The sequence below is a fragment of the Callospermophilus lateralis genome, chromosome 13 (genome assembly GCF_048772815.1).
Source record: "Callospermophilus lateralis isolate mCalLat2 chromosome 13, mCalLat2.hap1, whole genome shotgun sequence".
NCBI classification, from domain to species: domain Eukaryota; kingdom Metazoa; phylum Chordata; class Mammalia; order Rodentia; family Sciuridae; genus Callospermophilus; species Callospermophilus lateralis.
This window is the reverse complement of record NC_135317.1, coordinates 40,862,153-40,886,800: the sequence shown is the minus strand read 5'-3', so window position 1 is coordinate 40,886,800 and position 24,648 is coordinate 40,862,153.

Below are 24,648 nucleotides of genomic sequence, written 5' to 3'. Positions count from 1 at the left end.
ATGTTCCCTTCACCACACCAGGCTTGCAGTGGTGGAGTGTGAACAGCTTTTGACCTTACCAGTCATTTGGAATTCAACAGAAAATGGCTCTGTAGGAAATCTCTAAGAACAGACTGTTACCCCACTTCCCAGCCTTTGGAGATGGCTTTTGCTTCCTAGCAGATGAAGTGACAGCCCAGCCATGCATGGATAGATTGTTCTCTTCCTAGGATACCAGGAGAACAGCTTATTAGGAGGCAATTGGTTTACAATAGTTCTGCTTGTTTTGTTGTTCTTGCTTCGCATTTGAGAAAAAAGTATTTTTACTTCCATGACATTCCTATCATTTTCTTTCTCTTTGGAGTAGAACTTCCCAGTCTGAAATAAACTTCATTCTCTTTCTATGACTGCCTCATGTTAGTTATCTGTTCTAAACTGAAGCTACTTGTATGGCCACTCCAAGTATTTTATTGGTAGTCAAATGTGTCCTAGTCATATAATACTAGAATCTATGAAAATTTATTTTGTGCTTAGAAAATAAAAATAAATAAAATTCCTGAATGTCTATTTATGAAATTTAGATTCTTTGAACTCATTAGCAATTTGGAACCATCCTCTCACCTCTAACAATGGAAATTCTTGGATATTTTTGTGACTAAAGATTATAGAAACAAGAGTATTCTCACTAGAATTTCTATAACTTTTCAAAATTTAGAGAACTAAAATTTTCCGTGCCAATTAATATCTCTCTGCTTTGTAAAGAAAGGTTATTGGACATGTGTTACTATCTCTTTGCATCCAGAAATGTACTGCTTACTATGTGGTAAGTGCTAGGAATACTACAGAGGACTGTTCTTAGAAAGTTTATAGAAGTACAAAAGAATCAGAAGAATTTATTTTTGATAAATTGTTTGATTTATAGTTTTGATAATAATATATCTAGGGGTCTTGCAGGGAACAGTTCAATTGGATATAAAATTGAAAGCAGACTACATTTCATAGAGGAAGCAATGGTTGAATTCACAGGAGAGGAAAAATACTTGATAATTGGACAACAAAGATAGCAGGGCCTGAATAGATGTGTATACAGGTAGGTCTGGGTTGATGAAAGAATTCAAGATAAATCTAAGTAAAGAGGTATTGTCTCTATATATTTAAAATAAGTTTTGGATTTTTTCATGAGGAATGAATATTCAGTAGGAAACTAATGAATGATATTAAATAGGGGAGTAGTAGCATAATCATGATGACTTGACACATATTGGGTAGATTTGCAAGTGTTTGAGAGAATAATGACAGAAAGACTTGTTAACAGAGTTAGGCAGAAATGTAAAGATCCACATTAAAATAATGACATTATTGAATTACTGAAAAAGAGGGAAAAATTATTAGAGTTTTCCTACACTGAAATTGTCAGTAGTGGGTAACTGAATGGAGTGGTCAAGTAAGATGCCTGTTTCCTTAGATTATAGTCCTAGTGATTTACCTCACATTGTTGGTATCTATCAAGTTGGCATTGTTAAGCTATGAATTTAACATTGTATGTATATAATAAAATATCTGTATTTTTAAACTTGCATCAGTGTCTATGGAGCAAATTTGTGTTTTCTATCATGGTCATTAATTTTTCTAAAAAAAAATGATTGACTGCATTGGGACTTCATCTTAGAGTTTTAAAAAGAGAACATGACCACGTCATTGACTACAGATTTGTCACACCATTATAGTTTTATGCATTGTTCTCACTAATAAAGAGTTTATCAACCAGTACATTTAAAAGTCCTTGATAATTTCAGAAAAAAAATCAGACTATAATTCAAAGTTGTGTTTCTTCTTGAGGAAAACAAATATATTTGCTTTAATGGTATTTTCATATGTGATAACAATAGTAAGATTTATATAAGAGTCAACAAATGGTTTTCAGCAATGCCCTGTTGTGTTAGGCAAGCTCTAAGATAAACCCAGATGATCCTTGCTTTCTGGAACTATGTTGTGTAATTCCTATTCCTGAATGTGTCATGAATCTAGTGAACAGATTAGTGCAAAGTGCTATGATATCACTTGGAGGTTAGGTTACAAAAACTTTGTGACTTCTGTCTTACTTTTCTGTCTTATTTTTCTTTTCTTGCTTTCTCACTGGCTTGTGAGCTAAGACAGCTGCCTTGTTCTGAGCTGCCCTACAGAGAGGAGAGGTTCAGGTGACAAGGAACAGAAATCTCCAGCCAAAGGTTAGTAAGATCTGGGGCTGTCACCAGCCATGTGAGAAAACCTGGCAATATGACTTAAGATGATGGAAGAGCTGGTTGACAGTATTGATAGGAGCCTGTGGGAAACCCAGGACCAGTAACACCTGGTTTGATCCATGAAACTGTAGTGTAATGCATATTGTTTGAGCCTCCATGGTTTTGAGGATTTTTTTAATTGGAGCAAGAGCTGTACAATAAGTTTACTTTTGTCTGTAACTTATTCTGTCTCATTCTTATCTTAGATCAAGTAAGTGAGTATTTAAATAGATTTTGTAATGTTTGTCATTTAAGTAAAAAGTATCATATTTTCATAATTATTTTATTTTCTAACAAGTAGTCTTTTCAAAAAAAAAGGTTGAATATTCTACTATTTATTAATAATATCCAATGCTTACCTGAAATGGAAAGCCAATGAACCAACTGAACAAACCACTAATTCCCACTATGGGCAATATGTAAAACACTGCTACATAAAAAAGTTTTAAGCTGGGAACAATGGTGTATGGCTGGAATACCAGCAGCTGGGGAGTATGAAGCAGAAAGATCCCAAGTTCAAAGTCACCCTGACTTAGCAAGGCCCTAAACATCTTAGCAAGACCCAGTCTCAAAAAAATAAAAATGGGCTAGGGATGTGACTCAATGGTTAAGCACTCCTGGTTTCAATCCCTGGTAACAAATACAGAATACAACAACAACAAAATAAGATATATATATATATATATATATATATATATATATATATATATATATATATAATACATATATAATATTTGATAGCATTAATTTTCCCTACTGATATAATGCCCCTGTTCTTTATACTTTTCCATATAGCATTTAAAATTTTGACTATAAAACAAAACCAGGGCTGGGGATATAAGGCTCAGGGTAGAGAGCTTGCGTAGGATGCATGAGACCCTGGCTTCAATCCCCATCTCTGAAAAAATTTTGAGAAACAATCAAAAAAACAAACCAGAAATATCATTAAGTACATCTAGATGGAATCTCTTCTTTTCATTAACACCAAACTGTGGATTTATTTTCAAGCATTACTTAGACCCCATAATTTTTATGTAAACAATATATGTTTATTCTCATTTTCTAATAAGTACTTCTCTGCAAAAATAACTTGGTGGAAGTTATTATATGAGTGGAAGCTATTCAGAATTCTATCCACATAATTAGTTCAAGTTACCCTATATCAAACCTGCAGTGCCATGCAGGTAGAGCAGAGTGATAATGTGTGTGTGCAGTATCAGCAGCAGTAAGAGCTGCCGTCAGGATCAGAGATTGGCAAGTTCATTAGCAGGGTAAAGTCATTAACTTGAGAATGGTTGAAAAGAGCAAGCAAAATCAGAGAAATAATATGAATTTTCTTTTAAAATTTAGCATCCTAAAAAAAAATAAGGTAGTTTTAAAAACATAACATATTGGGAAGAGATTCTTGAATAGTAGCCTTTACAAGAAATAGGGGGTGGGGGATAAACCAAAGAGTAGGGAAAAACACATTGCTTATTTTTATTCAAGAGAATATCCCTACAGGCCCCAAACTGATAATACAGAGAATTGCTAGTTTTTTATAGAATGTTGTTAAAATTGTGACCATCATGTTTCAAGAAGTTCCAATTAATGAGAAAGGACAGAAGACACTACACATCTTTATGGTAGTGAATCAGATTTTCTGTATTTTCCGGGGTTTCTTATGACATTATGTGGAACTATAAATATTATTTCTCTAATTTTCCTGTCATGAAATAGATATATATCTTAGATAAATTACTTGTTAAATACCTTTCTTAAAGAATCATATAATACATTATATCATATCCTGCCAGAGGCAATAGTTTATGTGCTAATTATTTTATGAACATGAAGCTCAGTGAAGTATACTAGACAGTATTTTGTGGACAGAAACCTAAGGTTCATCACTTTCTTTTTTGAAGATAAATAATCTAGTCACCAACTTTTGGCTTCCTTGGCACTGTCATCTAATTAACTGAGCTAGATGGATAGAAGAAGATTACTTAGTACCCTAGTACTAAGTCATGTGTGTTCATTTTAGGTTAGGTTTCCTGGAAACAATGTCTTGCAGATGCTTTTCTGGAAATGTCTCTTTGGAGACAAACCAATAGAAAAGTAAGGAAGGCAGAATTAGAGGAAGAAACCAATCTGTCATTCAGTTACAAGTGAGGACTTAGCTAATTTCACAAGAAACTACCAAGTGTCATTGAAGTCACCTCCTTTGACAAAATGAACTAGATTGTTTTATCTCCTGATCAGGTAACCACTAGACATTGCTCCCAACATTGTTAGGGTGCATGGCATAAAAGAGTCAGTTTCCTAGGTAAAAGGACAAGAGCCATGAGGCACACAGTTGATGGTTTTCAACAACTTACATTCTGACTACCACAGTACCAGTTTGATCCATTGTGTATGGATCAAATTCACTTGTTTTTATAATGTGTGCCCTATCTAATGGTCCAGATTCTTCTCATTGTAATTTTCTAGAAAAAAACATATAAGAGAAAGTTTGTATGTTGATCCTCAGTCATTAAGTATACTTGTTAGTTCTTCCTCTGCCACCTATTCAAGATTCATCTTGTTCTCAGCTGACAAGATTTGTGCAGTTTTCCTGAAGTGTGACCTAGACCTTCAACCCTGAGGGATCCAAGCCCTGGTGTCCATGACCACCTCCGGCTATGGTTGCTGTGCTTGTTTACTTAAAATTAGGCATGGGAGCACCAAGAGAAACCCTGGTGAGAGATAGCTGACTACCTGCCAAACATCTTCTGTCCTGTTCAAACAGAAGCAGCCTTACCCTCTCCTGATAATGAAGACAATGGATTCCTGATATCTTAGTGACTTCCTTCTTCCCCTGCCCGTCTCTCAATAGGAGGAGTTTAAAGGAACTCTGAATCAGGTGTACTTACAGTTCCACAGGACTGTTATTAGGTACTTGGGGGGAGAGCCTTCTTCCTCAGGGAAATATAATCTCTAGACCCACAAGGCCAAGGTGTGGGGGAACAGAAAGCACAAATTTCCTTTTTAGGTCATTTGGGAGTAGTAACAAGAGTAACTCTGATTAGCACCACTTGGTTCCTGATCATATGATTTCTGCTTCTGGGAAAATAGCCCTATAAAATGTATAGCCATTTAGGGTGAGTATCAGGTACTGAAAGATGATACCCTATCCTCAAAGGTATCTTCAATTTGTACCCTTGGTTATATTTGTAAGTGGCTACCTCTCCATTCTATTGTATCTGTGACGTTTGGGTGTTACAATGCGAGGTAGGATTCATGGACCCCTGTCCACATGTACCATACTTGTGCCTTTTTTTTTTTTTTTTGCAGTGAAATGATTCTCTTATTGCTGGATGAAACAATCTGAAATCCCTCAGAGATTTTGGTTAATCTATGCCCTGTGATCAGAAAAGAAAAATCCATAACCAAATATATATTGACTCAGGTGAAAATGAATTGCTGTCCCTTCCCAAATGGAAGGGACAATTTATACCTCAATTTGTCACCAAGTAACGGGTCAGACATCTGAGATGATGATGCCTTTATTGTGAACATGACATCAATCTCTGCAGGTACAAGTTGGATATTTGGCAGTGGCATTAGCTAGATTGTTCATGATGAGTGGAAGTTCATGCTGCAAGACCAATGCAGACTCTTCACCCTTCCCACATGTGTTTATGTGTCAATTGTATCACTTAGGGGTCGCTGATGAAAAATGGTTTTGTATTTTACTTGTCATCCGCCATGGCTATATTGCCATGGCTATTCTTCACTTTCTGTGTGGCACTGCTTTGTCTAGTTTTTTTGCAATGTACCTGCTGTTATATTGGCATTGTCTCTTAGATTCCTCTTAGGATGGTACATCCTGTAACATAAGAGGAGGCTCCACATATGCTATGATTTGAGTATGTGGTGCCCTCAAAAGCTCATGTATGAGACACTGCAAGATTATTCAAAGGCGAAGTGAATAGATTTTGAAAGTTTTAACTGAATTAATGGTTTAACCCACAGATATGGATTGACCGGGGAGTAACTATAGGGAGGTGGGGATTGACTGGAGGAGGTGAGTCACTGGTGCTGTGCCTTTAGGGTTTATATTTTTCCCCTGATAAGCAGAATTCTCTCTGCTTCCTGATTGCCATGTCCTGAGCTTCTTTCCTCCTCCCTCCAGACCCTTTCAGCGTGATGTTCTGCTTCACTCCAGGCCCAGAACAATGAATTTGGCCATCTATGAATTGAGACCTCTGAAATATTGAGCCACAAATAAACTTTTTTCCCTCTGTATTTCTTGTCAGTTCTTTTAGTCACAGTGATGAAAAAGCATACTAAAGCAATATTCATTAACTTGACATTCTGTAACATCATATTTAACTCCATGTTCTGCACCATACTATCCAGCATTCTCAAATTCAAAGGTATTTGGTAGAGAGGTAAAGGGTAAATCTTGTCTTGCAAGACACCTGCCTCATTTTAGACTTCTGCATGACCTATAATTAAGGGGGGCTATACTTTAGTAAAGGGAGGTACTTCATCAAATATAAGTTTTGATGAGATCTAGAAGTTAGAGATTATAAGCTGCATATACATGTATTCCAATTTCAAGTTTTTAGATCTCACAAATTCTCTGTAGGCAATCAAACTGGTATATAAGACCTGGAAATTCTGAAAACTAGTTATGAAGCTTTATTATTCTTAAAGTTAAATCCTTAGCCTTCTCTATTTGTTCTCTGCTCTATTTGTCTTCCAGCTATAGGAAAATCAAATAAAGGAAATCCTCTGGTTTCTATTTTGCTTGAGTAATTGATCTCCTCAAGTCTGATATTTTCTCTTTTAACAAATTATTGATGCTTAGCAACATCCCAATTTCTTATGTTTATTATTTTCTATACAGTGTATTCATTTCAACATCCAACACAGTTCTTTCCATTAGTATTACCTTTCAGTAAAAATCTACTTTAGTGAAAGTTTAAAGAGTTGGACATTATGTATAACAGTAGTTATTCATGTACCATCTATCACAAGTAGTGAGGTTCTAATCGCCAGGCAGCCAGGTCCAAAATTACCTTTTAGAGTCTGCTTCCCAAGACCACACTGGAATCAGGAGACAGAATCTGAGACTGGGAGTTTCAGGGTGTAGAGAATGCTGTGGTGTGCTACCAGATACTTCCTTCAGGAAGAAGGCTCTAACTGCCTGAGTGTTGCCTGATGCTGATTCAAAAGGAGGTTTCTTTCCAGGATTTCCTCTTTGATGAAAAAGAGCATACAAAAGAGGGCCCTTGACAGGAGCAGTCTGCATTTAACGATTGCTCCATATAGAGGTACTGAGGTCCAGACCTCTTGCTTTAATTCATGACAGTTAAACCCTGTTTTGAATGCCCTGTGGGACTAGATAAAGCCTCAGTTGCATGTATCATACTTCAACATTTTTTCGACTCATTCCTTGAAGGTGCTGTTACTGAAAACACTCACCATGAAATATTTTACTTGCCAAGTCTTTGTTTTCCAGGGATACATAACTAAGACATGCTCACTAATTTGGATGAAATACTCTGGAGAAATATAGCTATAAGGAGATGATAAAGGTTGAGATGGATAAAGGAAGATTGACATAGAGGGTAGTTCAAATCCTCTATGCACTTTTAAATTGGAAGTGGGATTGCCCTTCAGAATTTTCCTAAATTTTAGTAAATGTTGGGCTATTGATTTTACCTAGTTAAAAGAAATAATAAACCTGGTTAGTTAAAAGAAATAATAAAAATTTGCTCCTCTTTCCAAGGAGCAAATTTTTCTGATAAGATGGGGAATTCTTTCATTTTTTCAAATGGAATTTTGAAAGAGTAACACAATAATAACTACACTGTACAAGTATGTGTGTCTCAATAGTTCTATATTAACTGAAAAATATTAAAAATAACATATACAAAGTATGGTTATGGACTGTAACTCAATATCAATGTCTCTTGCTTTAAGTTCTATAAACATTAGCAAGAAACCCATTGCAGCACTTCTTGGGAAGGCAGGGTATGTTTTCTAAGTTAATTATGGCTCTGACTTGATTTATGAGCCATATGCGATGGCTAATTTTATGTACCAAATTAGGTCATACTACTAAGAAATTTGGTCAAACACTAATGAAGATATATTTTTTACATGACAACAACATTTTAATCACTAGACTTTGAATAAAGCAGATTATCCCCCATAATTTGATGGATTTTATTAATTTAGATGAAAAGCTCAAAAGAAAAAAATGAGAAACCCTAAGAAAGAGGAAATTCTTCCTTCAGACCACAGATACAACATCAACTCTTTCCTAGGTCGTTTTATTTTTTTAAAAAATTTTAATTGTTTTTTTTTAAATAGATGACAGCAGAATGTCTTACTATCCTTATTACACATACAGAGCACAGTTTTTCATATCTCTGGTTATATATAAAGTATATTCACACCAATTTGTGTCTTCATACATGTACTTTGGATAATGATGTCCATCACAATCCACCATCTTTGCTACCCCCTGTCCCCCCTTCCACTCCCACCTCTCTGCCCTATCTAGAGTTTGTGTATTCCTCCCATGCTCTCCCTCCCTACCCCACTATGAGTCAGTCTCCTTATATCAGAGAAAACATTCGGCATTTGTCTTTTGGTTTGGCTAACTTCACTTAGCAATATTTTTTCCAACACCATCCATTTACCTACAAATGTCATGATTTTATTCTTTTTTTATTGCTGAGTAATATTTCATTGTGTACATATGCCACATTTTTTTATCCATTCATTTACTGAAGGGCATCTAGGTTGGTTCCACAGTTTAGCTATTGTAAATTGTGCTGCTATAAACATGGATGTGGCTGTGTCCCTGGAGTATGCTGATTGTAAGTCCTTTGGGTATAGACCCAGGAGAGGGATAGCTGGGTCAAATGGTGGTTCCATTCCCAGATTTCCAAGGAATCTCCATACTGCTTTTCAAATTGGCTGCACAAATTTGCAGTCCCACAAGCAATGTATGAGTGTACCTTTTCCCCCACATCCTCACCAACACTTATTGTTGTTTGTCTTCATAAGAGCTGCCATTGTGACTGGAGTGAGATGATATCTTAGAGTAGTTTTGTTTTGCATTTCTCTAATTAGAGAGATGATGAATATTTTTTTAATATATTTGTTGATTGATTTTATATCCTCTTCTGAGAAGTGTCTGTTCATGTCCTTAGCCCAAATATTGATTGGGTTATTGGTTTTTTTGGTGCTTAGCTTTTGAGTTCTTTATATACCCTAGTGATTAGTGATGTGTAAGGGGTAAAGATTTGCTCTCAAGTTGTAAGCTATCTATTCACCTCACAGATTGTTTCCTCTGCTGAGAAGAAACTTTTTAGTTTGAATCCACTCATTTATTGATTCTTGGTTTTAATTCTTGTGTTTTGGAGTCTTACTAAGGAAATTGGGGTCTAATCCCACATGATGAAGATTAGATCCTACTTTTTCTTCTATTAGATGCAGAGTCTCTGGTTTAATTCCTAAGTCCTTGATCCACTTTGAGTTGAGTTTTGTGCATGGTGAGAGACGGGGGTTTAATTTCATTTTGTTGCATATGGACTTCCAGTTTTCCCAGAACCATTTGTTGAAGAGGCTATCTTTTCTCCAATGCATGCTTTTGGCACCTTTGTATAATATAAGATAATTGTAATTTTGTTTGGGTTAGTCTCTGTGTTATCTATTCTGTACCACTGGTCTACCAGTCTGTTTTGGTGCCAATACCATACTGTTTTTGTTACTATTGCTCTGTATTATAGTTTAAGTTCTGGTATAGTGATGCCACCTGCTTTACTCTTCCTGCTAAGGATTGCTTTAGCTATTCTTGGTCTCTTATTTTTCCAGATGAATTTCATGATTGTCTTTTCTATTTTTATGAGAAATGCCATTGGGATTTTGATTGGAATTGCATTAAATCTGTATAGTGCTTTTGGTAGTAAGGTCATGTTGATAATATTAATTCTGCCTATCCAAGAGCAAAGTAGATATTTCCATCTTCTAAGGTCTTCTTTGGTTTCTTTCTTTAGGGTTCTGTAGTTTTTATTGTATAGATCTTTCACCTCTTTCATTGTTTCCAAAGTATTTTATTTTTTTGAGGCTACTATAAATTGTGTAGTTTTTCTCATTTTCCTCTCAAAGGGTTTGTCACTGATATAAAGAAATGCCTATTATTTATGGGTGTTGATTTTATATCCTGCTACTTTGCTGAATTCATTTACTAGTTCTAGAAGTTTTCTGGTGAAGCTTTTTGGGTATTCTAGGTATATAATCCTATCATCAGCAAATAGTTCTAATTTAAGTTCTTCTTTTCCTATACATATCCCTTTAATTTCTTTTGTCTGTCTAATTGCTCTGGCCAGTGTTTTAAAAACTATGTTAAAAAGAAGTGTTGGAAGAGGACGTCCCTGTCTTGTTCCAGTTTTTAGAAGGAATGCTTTCAATTTGTTTCTATTTAGAATGATGTTGGCCTGGGGCTTAGTGTAGCTACCTTTATGATGTTGAGATATGTTCCTCCTATCCCTAGTTTTTCTAGTGTTTTGAACATAAAGAGGTGCTGTATTTTGTCAAATGCTTTTTCTGCATCTATTAAGATGATCATATGATTCATATATTTGAATCTATTGATGTGATGAATTACATTTATTGATTTCCATATGTTGATCCAACCTTACATCCCTGGGATGAATCCCACTTGATCATGGTGCACAATCTTTTTGATTTGTTTTTATATTCAATTTGCCAGAATTTTATTGAGGATTTTTACATCTATGCTCATTAGAGATATGGGTTTAAAATTTTCTTTCTTTGATGTGTCTTTGCCTGGTTTCTGAGTCAGGGTGATATTGGCCTCATGGAATAAGTTTGGAAGTGCTGCCTCTTTTTCTATTGTCTGAAATAAATTGTAGAGTATTGGTATTAATTCTTCCTTATAGGTCTTGTAGAACTTGGCTATGTATCCATCTGGTCCTGGTCTTTTTTTAGTTGGTAGGTTTCTGATGGTGTCTTCTATTTCATCACTTGATATTGGTCTTTTAAAATTGTGTATGTCTTCTTGATTCAATCTAGGCAGATCATATGACTTAAGAAATTTGCTTATGCCTTCAATATCTGCTATATTATTGGAGTATAAGTTTTCAAAATAATTTCTAATTATCCTCTATTTTTTCTGTAGTGCCTGTTGTAATATTACCTTTTTCATCATGTATTCTGGTAATATGAATTTTCTCTCTCCTTCTCTTCATTAGCATCTGTCAATTTTATTTACTTATTCAAAGAACCAACTTTTTGTTTTCTCAATTTCTTCAATTGTTTCTTTTTTAAATTTCATTGATTTCAACTCTAATTTTAATTATTTCTTGCCTTCTACTGCTTTTTCTGCTGGTTTGTTCTTTTTCTAGGGCTTTGAGATGTTGTGTGAGGTCATTTATTTGTTTGCTTTTTCTTCTTTTAAGGAATGAACTCCATGCAATGAAGTTTCCTCTTAGTACTGCTTTTATAGTGTCCCAGAGATTTCAATATGTTTTGTCTATATTCTCATTTACATTTAAGAATTTTTTTATCTCCTCGTTGATGTCTTCTGCAACCCATTATTCACTCAGTAACATATTGTTTAGTCTCCAGGTGATGGAGTAATTTTTATTTTTTATTTTGTCATTGATTTCCAATTTCATTTCATTATGATCTGATAAAATGCATGGTGGTATCTCTACTTTTTTGTATTTGCTAAGAGTTGCTTTGTGGCATAGTATATTTATATTTTAGAGAAGGATCCATATGCTGCTAAGAAGAAAGTGTATCCATGTGATGCAGGTTAAAATATTCTATATATGTCAGTTAAGTCTAAGCTATTGATTTTTATTATTGAGTTATATGTTTTTTTTATTCAACTTTTGTTTGGAAGATCTATCCAGTGGTGAGACAGGTATATTAAAGTCACCTGGGGTTATTGTGTTGTGGTCAATTTGACTCTTGAACTTGAGAAGAATTTGTTTGATGAACATAGCTGCACCATTGTTTGGAGCATATATATTTATGATTGTTATATCTTGTTGGTGTATGGTTCCCTTAAGCAATATGTAATGTCCGTCTTTATCCCTTTTGATTAACTTTGGCTTGAAGTCTACTTTATTTGATATGAGGTTGGAAACCCCTGCTTGCTTCCACAGTTCATGTGAGTGGAATGATTTTTCCCAAACTTTCACCTTCAGTTAGTGTATGTCTTTTCATATCAGAGTCTTCTGGAGGCAACATATTGTTGTTTTTTTTTTTTTTTTTTTTTTTTTTTTTTTAATCCAGTCTGCTAGCCTATGTCTTTTGATTGGTGAGTTTAAGCCACAAACATTCAGGGTTATTATTGACACATGGTTTGTATTTCCAGCCATATTTGTTTATTTTTGTTATTTAACTTGACTTGATTTTCTTCTTTTATTGTTTTTTTCCTTTAGGGTACTATCTACCTCTGCTGATTTTCATTGTTGTTTTTTGTTTCCTCTTCATGGAATATTTTTCCAAGGATGTTTTGTAGTGCCGGTTTTCTAGCTTTAAATTCTTTTAACTTTTGTTTATCATGGAAGGTTTTTATTTCATCATCAAATCTAAAGCTTAATTTTGCTGGATACAAGATTCTTGGTTGGCACTCATTTTCTTTCAGCGCTTAATATATGTTGTTCCAGGATCTTCTAGCTTTCAGGGTGTGTGTTGAAAAATCTGCCATTATCCTAATTAGTTTTCTCCTATATGTAATCTGATTCCTTTCTCTTGTGGCTTTTAAAATTCTCTACTTATTCTGTATATTGGGCACTTTTATTATAACGTGCCTGTGTGTGGATCTGGTGTGATTTTATACATTTGGCACCCTGTAGGCTTCTTTAATTTGGATTTCCAATTCATTTTTCATGTTTGAAAAGTTTTCTGATATTATTTTATTAAATAGGTTTTCATTCCTTTGGTTTGGACCTCTATGCCTTCTTCTATCCCAATAACTCTTAAATTTGGTCTTTTTATGCTATCCAATATTTCTTGAATATTCTGCTCCTGGCTTTTAACAATTATCACTGTGTGGTCTATGTTCTTTTCAAGATTTTCTATTTTGTCTTCATTGTCTGATGCCCTACTCTGTTGGTGACACTTTCATTTGAGCTTTCAATTTGGTTTATTGTCTCTTTCATTTTGAGGGTTTCTGGTTTTTTTTTCTTTTCTTCTTCTTCTTTTTCTTCTTCTTCTTCTTCTTCTTCTTCTTCTTCTTTTTCTTCTTCTTCTCCTTCTTCTTCTTCTTCTTCTTCTTCTTCTTCTTCTTCTTCTTCTTCTTCTTCTTCTTCAGAACCTCTATCTTCCTGTTGAGGTGATTTTTTGCTTCTTGTATTTGTTTATGTACCTCTTTGTTGAAGTGATATTTCACTGCTTGTATTTGCTCTCTTATATCTTCTTTGAGTTCACAGACCATTTTAACCATGTACATCCTGAACTCCTTCTTTGTCATTTCTTCTGCTGTGGCTGCCAATGATTCTAATGATGTTTTGTTTGGGGCACTTTCTTTCCTTGTCTTTTCATGCTGCTCATGTGTCTTCCTTTCCAGCTCTGTGGGTCTGGGATGTTATTGTTTTTACCCTATAGGTTTGTAGTGCTCTTGTAGGGTTCCAAGACCTCTCCTTTGTGGGGAAGGACAATGTTAACAGATCCCAATATCAACAATATACCACTTATGAAAAATTTGTTGTTATTAAGATGTTACAGTTTAGTCTCAATGTACAGAAATGTTGTCTTCAATTATTATCTAAAATATAATCAGTAGTTTTGTTAAAAGGCTTACAGTTTCTGATGCTGGACAATGAACTGGGGGTGGGGCATAGGACAATATGCTGAGGAGGTAGGATATGAGGATATAGAGTTAGTATATCTTAGGATATGTGGAAGAGAAATCTAATGAAGTGGGTTAGTAGAAACTGGGTAGACAGGAAGTAATTTAGGGTAGAAAAGTACATGGGAAGATAGTAGAATACATAAAACAAACACACATATGTATTCAGAAAAATATAAAATGTTAAAATAGTAAAATTTTGGAGGGTAAAGAAAAATGAAAGAAGAAAAGAGAAAAGGGCATTTACAACAACCTCTATATTATATTATTCAGATGACTCAGTCCTTAAAATCCTATTTCATGCAAAGTTCTAGGTTTCACATATGTTTGGAATGTGAGGGCCATAGGATAGAGGGGTAGAAGAAAAAGAGAAAAAAAGGATGAAACCAGGACTGCTGCAAGTTGTAGAGATCCATATTTTTCCTGCTTCTCTTCTCATCCAATTGGTGAGGTTGTCTGTTGTAAGCTGGTGTCTCTGCCCTCATGATGGTGGAGGTAACCAGGTGGGAAGGCTGGTCCCAGTGCAGGGTACCTGGAAGCAAGGAATGGCACCCACCAGTCCCTGCAGAGAGATTGCACCTCTCGGGTCTCTTTTTTGGGACCGCTTGTATGATTTGAGCACCTATCTTGCCTGGAAGAGGTTTCCCAGTTCCTGGTCTCTCTGTTAGGCTCCAAACTTCAGCCCCATCTCCTTCTCCCTTAGCAATTCCCAATTGCGAGACCTCTCACAACAGGGCTCCCATGGGCAGCGCCCAGGTCACACTGCACACATGTCCAACTGAGGGTTGTTTTGTGTTGGAAAGCTACTGTGTTGAATCACCATCACTGGGAAGAGGGGAGAGTTGGAAACCTGGTACCTGGCCAGATGGAGATCTGGTCTAAAAGCTGCCCCCACCAAATATAGTGCAAAAGGTGAGCCAAGATGCAGGCAATCTGCTTCCAGCACTGGCTGGGTTGTCTGGTGAGGTACAGGGAGCTGAGCAATGGTGTTGTGCTGTGCGTAGGTAGCAGCTGAGTGACCTGTGTGAGAGTAAAGCAAAGTCTGAGAGTTGTGCAGAGGTGCTGATAGGTGATTCTGCTGGAGCACTTGCAAACCCTGTGTGGACTCGAACTTCAGGCTTTGGGTGTTGAGAGCCAGGAGTCCAGAGTCCTGCTTGAACACTGAGGCTTGGAGCCCTGCACAGGAGTCACAGCACTGGTGATTTCTGTGGAAATTAGCTGTATATCGTCCTCTAACTCTCAGAGATGCAGTATTCCAACTAGGTGAAATCTGGATCACGGAGTGACACAGAATGCTGCCTCCCTTTGACCCTCCATCTTCTCTGTCTTTCCTAGATCTTTATATTGCTTCCCTGCCCTAAAGATTTCAGATTTGGCAGTCTTTCACATTGAACCACAATGCATGAACCAGTTTCTTAAAATCTCCCTTTTATGTTTCTTTTTTTGTTTACACACACACAAATACACAAATTGTTATTTCTGTTTCTCTCAACAATACAGCTAATAAAACTTGTGTTTCTATTTAGTGCATGGACTGAAATGTACAATTGAGTCCTTTTCCTTAATTTTCACATGCTTATACCAGCACATATTTGCATAAAGCCAACACATATTAGGTTTTTACCAAAAGTTATAAGAAAAAGTATATTTTTTGCAATATGTATAATTTAAATGAGAATATTGAAATTTTCTATAAAATATTTTATGTTAATATTTGTATTTAATTAGAAAAATGGGATTGGTATATTTTTTTAAATTAACAGTAGAAATAGATATACAACTAATACATATTTTGACATTGTCATTAATAGGTTGAAAAACTAAATAAAAATTTTATCAAAGAACTAGAAATCATAAAATAAACAAATGAAAATTTTAGAATAAACAAATATAGTAACAATTCATCCAATAGTTGATTTTATTTATTTATTTGTTTTAGTGCTTGGGATTGACCAGGGGTGTTTTACCACTGAGGTACATTCCCCAGCCTTTTTTATTTTGTTGAAATTGGCTTGGAACTTGTGATTCTTCTGCCTTAGCCTTCTGAGTTGCTGGAATTCCAGGCATGTGCCACTGAACTCTGGCCTAGAGTTGGTTTTAATACTAAGTCATATATAGCCAGGAAAAATAATTTTTAAATTAAAATATAAATCCAAAGAAAAATTTAAATCCTTAGAAAATTAATAAAAAATGTAGAAAACATCATAAGGAATGTGTAAGGTGTATATGTATGTATGTATGTATATATATATATATATATATATATATATATATATATATATATATATACCCTGAAGAGAAAAGCAGAGAGGAATATAGGATAGCAGCAACATGTAAAGAGTTAATTTTTTTAAGTCTGGGAAAAGATATATTATTTTATAGATTCAAGAACACACAAGAAACTTAACTGACATATTTATAGAAGAAATCATAGGTAGGCAAAAATTGTAAAACTATTGTGAATAAGAAAGAAAAATGGAGAATTTTTTAGAAGGTAGACAAAGGAAAAGCAAAGGTGTTTTAATTTCAAAAAAGAGATAATATATTTGATAACTGACTTCAACAGAACCAAGAAAAATCAGAAAGCATATTAAAAATTCAAAAAAAATCTATTTACTCTCCTATGCATAAATCCCAAACTTGTACACATACAATACTAAAAGAGTTTTTCACAAATATGTTTTCAGGGAAAGAAATGCATGAAGATGAAGGAACAAATTAATGGTGGATATATGGGGAAATCTAAATGAGTGTCATCTGTAAAAGAGAATAATATCTTAGGCTGGGGATGCTACTCAGTGGTAAAGCATATGCTTAGCATGCACAGGGCCCTGGGTTTGATCCCAGAAGCATTAAAACAAAACAAAACAAAATCTTGTCTCATAGTGTTTAAGATGCAGAGAGAATAAAAATGCATGGTATTAGTAAGAACAAAAGTCCAGAGAGGGTAAATATGGTTAAACAGAAGTTTTTAAAAATTTTTTTTCATTGTGATTTAGGCAAATATTGATTTATAATAAGTCTAATCATTCAAAAATGCAAATTGTAATGCCTATTGAAACCACTGAAATGATAATAAAATAATTCACAACTAATATGTTAGCAGAGGGAACTTTAGAATAATAAAAAAAATAATAAATCTAAAAGGAGGTAAGAGAGGTAAACAAAGAACATAGAAAAGGTAATCAAGTAGGATACCAAAGTAAAAAGTTAATTTAAATCCAAAGTAGAAACCAACTGAAGGAATAAGATTTATCATGTAAAAATTAACCTAAAGAAATTTAATGTAGTTCTATTGATATATGGATTAATGTAGATTTTTAAGGGACAAACATTAGTATTGATTAGAAAGAAACTTTTTTCAGGCTAAAAAAATCAGCCAGACAACATAATTTAACATTTATATGTTCCTAATAATATCAAAATAGATAAGTCCAACATTTTTTAGATATAAAAATAGAGGCAAACCCACAGTTAAGTCAGATTTTTTAATATAATTTTTTATGTAACTCACAAAACAAGTAGACATAATATAAAATACATATAGAAATTTGGAAAACTCATTGAAAACCTAACTGAGAAGCACTTAACAAAAGAGGATACTTAATTGTCCAAAAGTTATATGAAATGATGCTCAACCTTATTAGTTACCAGAAAATGAAAAGCCTACACATCCAATAGCTACGTTTGAAAAGACTAACACTAATATGTTCTGGTGTGGACAGATGCTGTCAGTTGGAAAGAATATGTAAACAATTGCTTTAAAAAGCCGTCTGGCATTATTTATTGAAGTTGAATGTATACATAGTCTTTGGCCAGAGAATTCAGCTCCTATTGTTTAGACAAGAGAAATGCATGTGCATATTGATTAATATGCACAAAGTTCATAGCAGTAACAGTTGTAAAGGACAAAGAGTATAAAAAATTGAAAAACCATCTCTAACACAACTGGGATACCAATTTGGATTCTACAATGATGATAATGGATTGTCATCAGTAGAATGAAGAATGAACTGCTATTCTGCAAGGCAGCCTAAACGAATCTCACAAACATAAGTGAAATGTCAGTTACAAATAATTCCAATTATATTATTCCATGAATATAAAATTTAAAGTAAAGTGCAGTTTTGTTAAGTCAAAATAGTGGCTACCTTTAGGGAGGAAAGAGACAATAGTTATGAGGAACAAGCACAGGGTGATCTCTTAAAATTATTTTTTCTTCATTAGTATGGTGGGATGTCAACCTTGTGATAATCCTTTAAATTAGACACTGAAGAATTTTTCACTTCGATACACATGTTTCAATTCAAAAAATCTATTTTCAAAATAAAATACATAGTAGTGTTGTACAAAACTGAGTTTTCCTGATTTGTTTAATCTCATTCTAGTAAATCATCATGTTTGAGTTTGGTTCCTGAAAGGAGGCTTGTAACCCTTCCAGAGTGCTCAGCAACATCCTCAGTAAAGGAAGTAGCACATATCAAAGCATCTTAGGAGTTATGTGAATTCCTTTCTTAACTGCCAAAACATTAGTTTTGCTTAAATGTGAAAGTTTTATACAGCATATGTTACCACTTATCAGGTTGTTTCAATACACATTTGAATACCCAAAAAAGATTATTTGGACTTTTTCAAGATTGCAGCCTTTTGTATACATGCTGTGAACTTAAATCAGCAGTGATGAAGTATTTTTCCTTCTTTTCTACTTGAAATTTATATCTATTTATAAACCCCCTAACAACATATTGAACATTAAGTTTTTTCCTGCCATTTCCTACAGTGACTAGGAAATTTGTTCTTCTTCCTTCTTTGAATGTTTTTTTTTCCTTTTCTTATCAGCTTATCCCTGCTGCCCTATCATATTATATGTTGACTCATGCACACTGATTTTCTTCTTTCTGGGTCTGGAATTCAAGGTGTGCATGTGCAGTACAGATCTAATCTGCAGTGGCAATTTCAACATCTTTAAGTTTCTTTCTGGATTTTCAATATTTTCTAATAAGATATTGTTAGTTTCTGTTTTAACATGAGGAACCCCTCTTATTTATTTTTTTTTCCATTTTTGTTAGGTTTTGTCTAGTTTGTGTTGAACAAAATTATTATTGTGTGTGTGTCTATCTTATTGCTTCAAAGACTTCATGCAACTCAGAGGAAAAAGTTAAAACAAGTTTTTATTTTTCTCTGTCTGCAAAACTCTACTTGCAACAAGTGTTTAAATTGATGATTCTTCCTAATATAGAAATGGTTTATGCAATTTTTATAAAACTTGGATGACACCTTTCAAAACACTCAATGAATTTTGCATATACTTGAATATGCAATCCAAAATTATTTTCTAGAAAAGAGTGAAAGGAAAAGGGAAAGAATGAGATAGAAAAGGGTGCTCTAGAAATAACTATTTTTCAACTCCTTTCCAGAAAGAAAAATGTATTTAAGAGATATATTTTAAGAAATTGTTTATATAATTTTGAGTGTTCCTTTGTCTTAATATTTCCATTTGAGAAGTGCAGTGCATACAGACTTTAGGTAAAATGAAGTTTATACTTTTAATGAGTTCATAAAGATTGAAACACTGCTATTTAGACATGCAAATCAACAAGGAATTTCACTGACAGGCACATGTGTCCTAGCTGGGGAGCCAAAGATATTTTGGAAACAATGCTCGACTCTCAAGAAGAGCAGCCAACACTGGCTTATTCATTGGGAGTATCCCCTTTGTTTTGGACTTCATTTCTGCTAGTCCTTAAAATCCCTCCCTTACTGAAGATGCTTTTTTTCACAAGAGTGTGTCTCAACCAGCCGTAGGATACTGGAATTCCACTTATAAATAGCAAACTCTTCTGCATGGAAAAACAAAACAAAAAAGTAAAAACAGGCTGCCATGCTTAGTGAATTCATGGGTATTTTCCTGCAAAGAAAAGTAATCTGCTTTCATACTTAAGGAAAACCCATGAGGGTGCCCCTCTCAAATGCCCAAATTGAGCACCTGACCCTATTCCCAGGATTTGATCTATGATCTGCATCTTTGGGTCATGGATCAAGTACATTTTGGTGTAATAAAATATGCTCTGGGGTTCTTTTTCTGATCCTTTTCTCCTTTCTTGCTTCTCCCACTTTTACTTTCCTTTTGGTGTTGGAGCCAGGGCTACTTGGAATTGATAGCATGTGCTTGGCCTCTTTGAGAATTTATATACAAAGCTGAGCTATGGCAGGACATGACATAGCCGAATTTAGAACTAAGTAGAAAAATAAAGCTCCTGTTCTCTCCTCATCTCCCTTTCTGAAACCACAAAGCCAAGTCTACTACAGGATATCAGGGCAATTAAGAATTGGATGGAATTCTAAATGCAAAGCATGACTAGGCATGACACAGAGAGGCCTGTTGTCACACACTAATGAAATTTTACAGCCCATTCAAGGTCAGTTTTCTAGCAAAATACAAGAAAAACTTCACATTTGTCACTCCTCATCTTTTGTGTTTATCTCCTTAATCCATCCAAGGTATCCCAGGTGCTCCTGTTGCTTCCAGGCCACCAAGCCACCCCACTTCTATGTTTCTTTTAGCTTTACCTTAAATTAGTAGCAGTTTTATGCTCCAGAATTTTATCTATATCACTCCACTTCTACATCTTCAGTATTAGCTAAGTATTCCTTATCCAGAATGCTTGGGGCCAAAAGTGTTTCAGATGACTGAATTTATGAGATTTGGGGGATACATGCATATACATAGTGAGGTATCTTGGAGAGGGGACCCAAATCTAGCACAAAATTAATTGATGTTTCATATATCCCTCACATAACTGAAAGTAATTTATTTATATGCTTAATAATGGAGTGCATGAAACAAATTTGTGTACAATGAGTCATCTTATTGTATAAACAATCTTATTACCATCACAGTCTCCCACGTGAAGGATCTGAGATTGTTCAGCATCACCATTATTCCTGGTTCTGAATTTATGTACTACCAATAAGCAATCATTGTTTTACATTTATTCCCACATAAATACACACAGAAAGAAAATGACATACCATTAGTACTGTGAAAAGCAATGTATTCAAGGAAACTTAACTTCACCATAGCATCAACAGAATACCCAGATCAGCTGTCAAACAACAACAGCAACAATCAACAGCAGCCTTCAGTCTCCACCTGAGTTGCTGTATTATGATTAAAAGGTTACTGTACACTGCAGTTGATTTATTTATTTTTTAAGGAAAAAAAATCAGAAGTAGTGAGGAACTGGGAAATGTGTCCTCTAGGGATAAAGAGGCATTCTGCTGGGTAGCTTTTAAAATGATTGCTCCAGAGTCACAGGCCTCATTAGTAATGGCTTTTGTCTTGTAAGGCTCTTCAGTCTTATAAACTAACATGGTTTCTTATGAAGTTATGAATGTACATTGTTCTAATCCTTCAAGTAGCCTCCTAAACCTTTTTCACCTTATCATCAATACCCACTTCTACTGCATTGCTTAAAATGCCATCTTCAACATCACCATTATCATGATCACCTTGATTTACAACAATTTTATCTATTTCATCATCAACAAATGAACAGTTGGAGTCTCATAAGTGTTAAAAATCCATTAATATCTACTTCTTTCAGCTTACTAAGGGATTCTGAGGTATATCTGTTGCATATAAGAAGAGGTCTAACATCACTTTTTTTCTCATCTGACACACAGAATCCTTCCAAAGTCACTACCTTGTTTTCATCATCACTGAACATAGTTGCAGACCAAAGATTCTGCCACGCACACACTACCAGATCTCTAGTCACTGAGTCCCAAGCATTGGCAACAGCATCTATAACATCCTTCAATCTAAACTCCCTTTGAAACCCTTCCACACCCACACTTTGGTTTGCTGCTGCTTGTACTGTTCAGGAAAGAATTGGATAACAGGTTCACATGGCTGAATTAAAGAAGTTGCACTTGAGGAAAAGTACATACTATAAATATTTTTGATGAGAATTTCAGTTGGTGGATGAGAAGAACAGTTGTCAAGGAATAACAAAATCTTGCTATTCTCATCCAGTATAGCTTCAGTGTAGCGAGCATATGCAACTGGTACAAAGTGTTTGTGAAACTACTCAGAAAAGATAGCCCTGTTGATCCATGTCTTTTTGTTCACATAATAATGAACTGGCAAGAAGTTCATTCCTTTAAAATAGCTAGGACACAAATTTGTCTATCAGAGCAAGTTTGCATTTATGTGTGCCTGTTATGGTAGCACATCTCAGCTCTGTCTTTTTGTCTTTGTCGTACTTGTTCCTATAGGGGTTGTTTGATAAGCTGTAGTCAGTGTCTTTCTGAGGCAATAATGCCAATGCAGTGATGTTTCTTCAGCATTATAGATTTCCTCTGGCATCAACTTTTCATCAGCAATGACCTTGGCAAGCTTACCAGTGGATTTCTCTGATGCTTCATATCTAGCGGATGCTTTATCATCACAAGTTTTTAAAAACTACGTCTTTTCTTAAAATTCTTTGTACAGCCTGTTGAATTCTTAGAGTGTCCTTTAATTTTCAGTTCATTGTGATAGATCTTAAATGATAGCATGTCTTTAAGTGGCATGAGTTTACCTCAATATTGATGGGCCCATTCTTTAAAAACACATCATTTTAGCTTTATTCAGTGCTTTTCTATTTTTCCATTAACTTCTGTTCATCATGTTTAACATTCAACAACCAACAACTTATCCAACTTTTTTCCATAAATACTCATCTTTTCTTACTACTTTTATCTCTAAGGGTACCTGCAGACCTTTTGGACATTTTTAACAATAAGAGAGTAAGCAAGATATCACAGTTATACACATAGGCTTGACCCCATAGCATCTTGTTGTCATTGGCATGTATAGTTTGCCAATGTCATATTTAATTATCCTATGAGGATGTGCTTATATGGGGGTATGTGAGTATGCATGAAAAAGATATAACACAGATGAAGGGGACTGGGAGAGCTTTTTTAAAATTTAATTTTATTATTATTATTATTTATTTTTACTGTGGGAATACTCAAAATCCTATTTGTCAAGCACCTATGTGTCAATTGTGACATGTCATATGAGGTCAGGTATGAAGATTTGCACTTGCAGTATTATGTTGATGTTCACAAAGTTTTGGATTTCAGAGTTTCAGATTAAGGATGATCAGCCTGTATTCATTTACTTCTGTTCCTTCTCTTATTGATAAAAGTTATATGACTGAGGTTATGCAAGTTAATGTAGTTTATATGGCTAGAAAGTTGAAGTTCTAGTATTAAAATTTAGGTCTTCTTTCTCTTACTCCATTTTGATCATTTCCACATGATATTCCACTATAGTGATCCTGAAAGGCGCAATCTTTCATCCTGCCCTAGGTGTGAATATATAAGTTTTTTCATTTCTGTGTTTGATGCATGCACTGCATTGAACCATAATTTACTTTGGCAATAAGAAAAATATGATCTTATTCTATATAATCTTTTATGGGGTCAGCCCCATAAGGAAAATAATCAAACATTTGTTAATTGCATCTCATAATATATTTAGACAATGACTACCTTGATCAAAAACATGGTCAACAACCAAAGTGAAGGTCTTGGAACTGAGAAATTAAACTGAGTTTCCAGAAAATCTTGGAAGCAGAAATTACACTTACCTGGCTAAATACGGAAAATAGCTGGACTTCGTGGCACACACCTGCAATCCCAGCAGCTTGGGAGGCTGAGACAGGAGAATTGTGAGTTCAAAGCCAGCTTCAGCAACTACAAGGTGCTAAGCAAATAAGTGAGACCCTGTCTCTAAATAAAATACAAAATGGGGCTGAGGTTGTAGCTCCATGAACAAGTATCCCTGACTTCAATCCCTCATACTAAAAGACACACAAACAAACAAACAAAAAATTGGAAAATATGCTTTTAAAAACCCTTGAACTTTACTCCAGAATTTGGGAATCATTATTCTTGTATGTCTTACAGTATCTTGGGGACATCAGGCTATCATGACCAGACCAGCAGGAGAGTTTGTTGAATGAGCTCATGTATAAATAATAGCTCCATAACTCTGTGAACATTTATGAGGCTCATTATGTTTCATTTCTTGTTTAACGGCAAGCCCCTACATGGGCAGGGGAATCATGCTGATTTACTACTTATCAGGAATAAATTACAGTTTAGAACTTGGATTTTTCATGGTTTTCTTTGTGTCAGCATAAATAAACTTAGCTAATAGGGCTATTTTCCATTGCCTATTAAACTGGCTGTGAATAAAAGGCTTCTTGGCTTGTGAGAAAATATCAGTGAGATCAGAGAACTGAGTCGTATTACCTGAAAGTGTTTCTAATGTTGAGGGCTTTGGGAAATAGATGTCAAATACTGCAAGTTATCAGCAATTCCTAACACTTCGAGTTTGTGTCTTTTATTTTCCAACAACTAAATAATGTTATTATTGTAGAAGTAATTAGGGTTGGGGAGCAGGAAGTTGTTCTTGACCAATTATGTAGGCAGAATTGTCTCCTCATTCTCAGAGGCTGC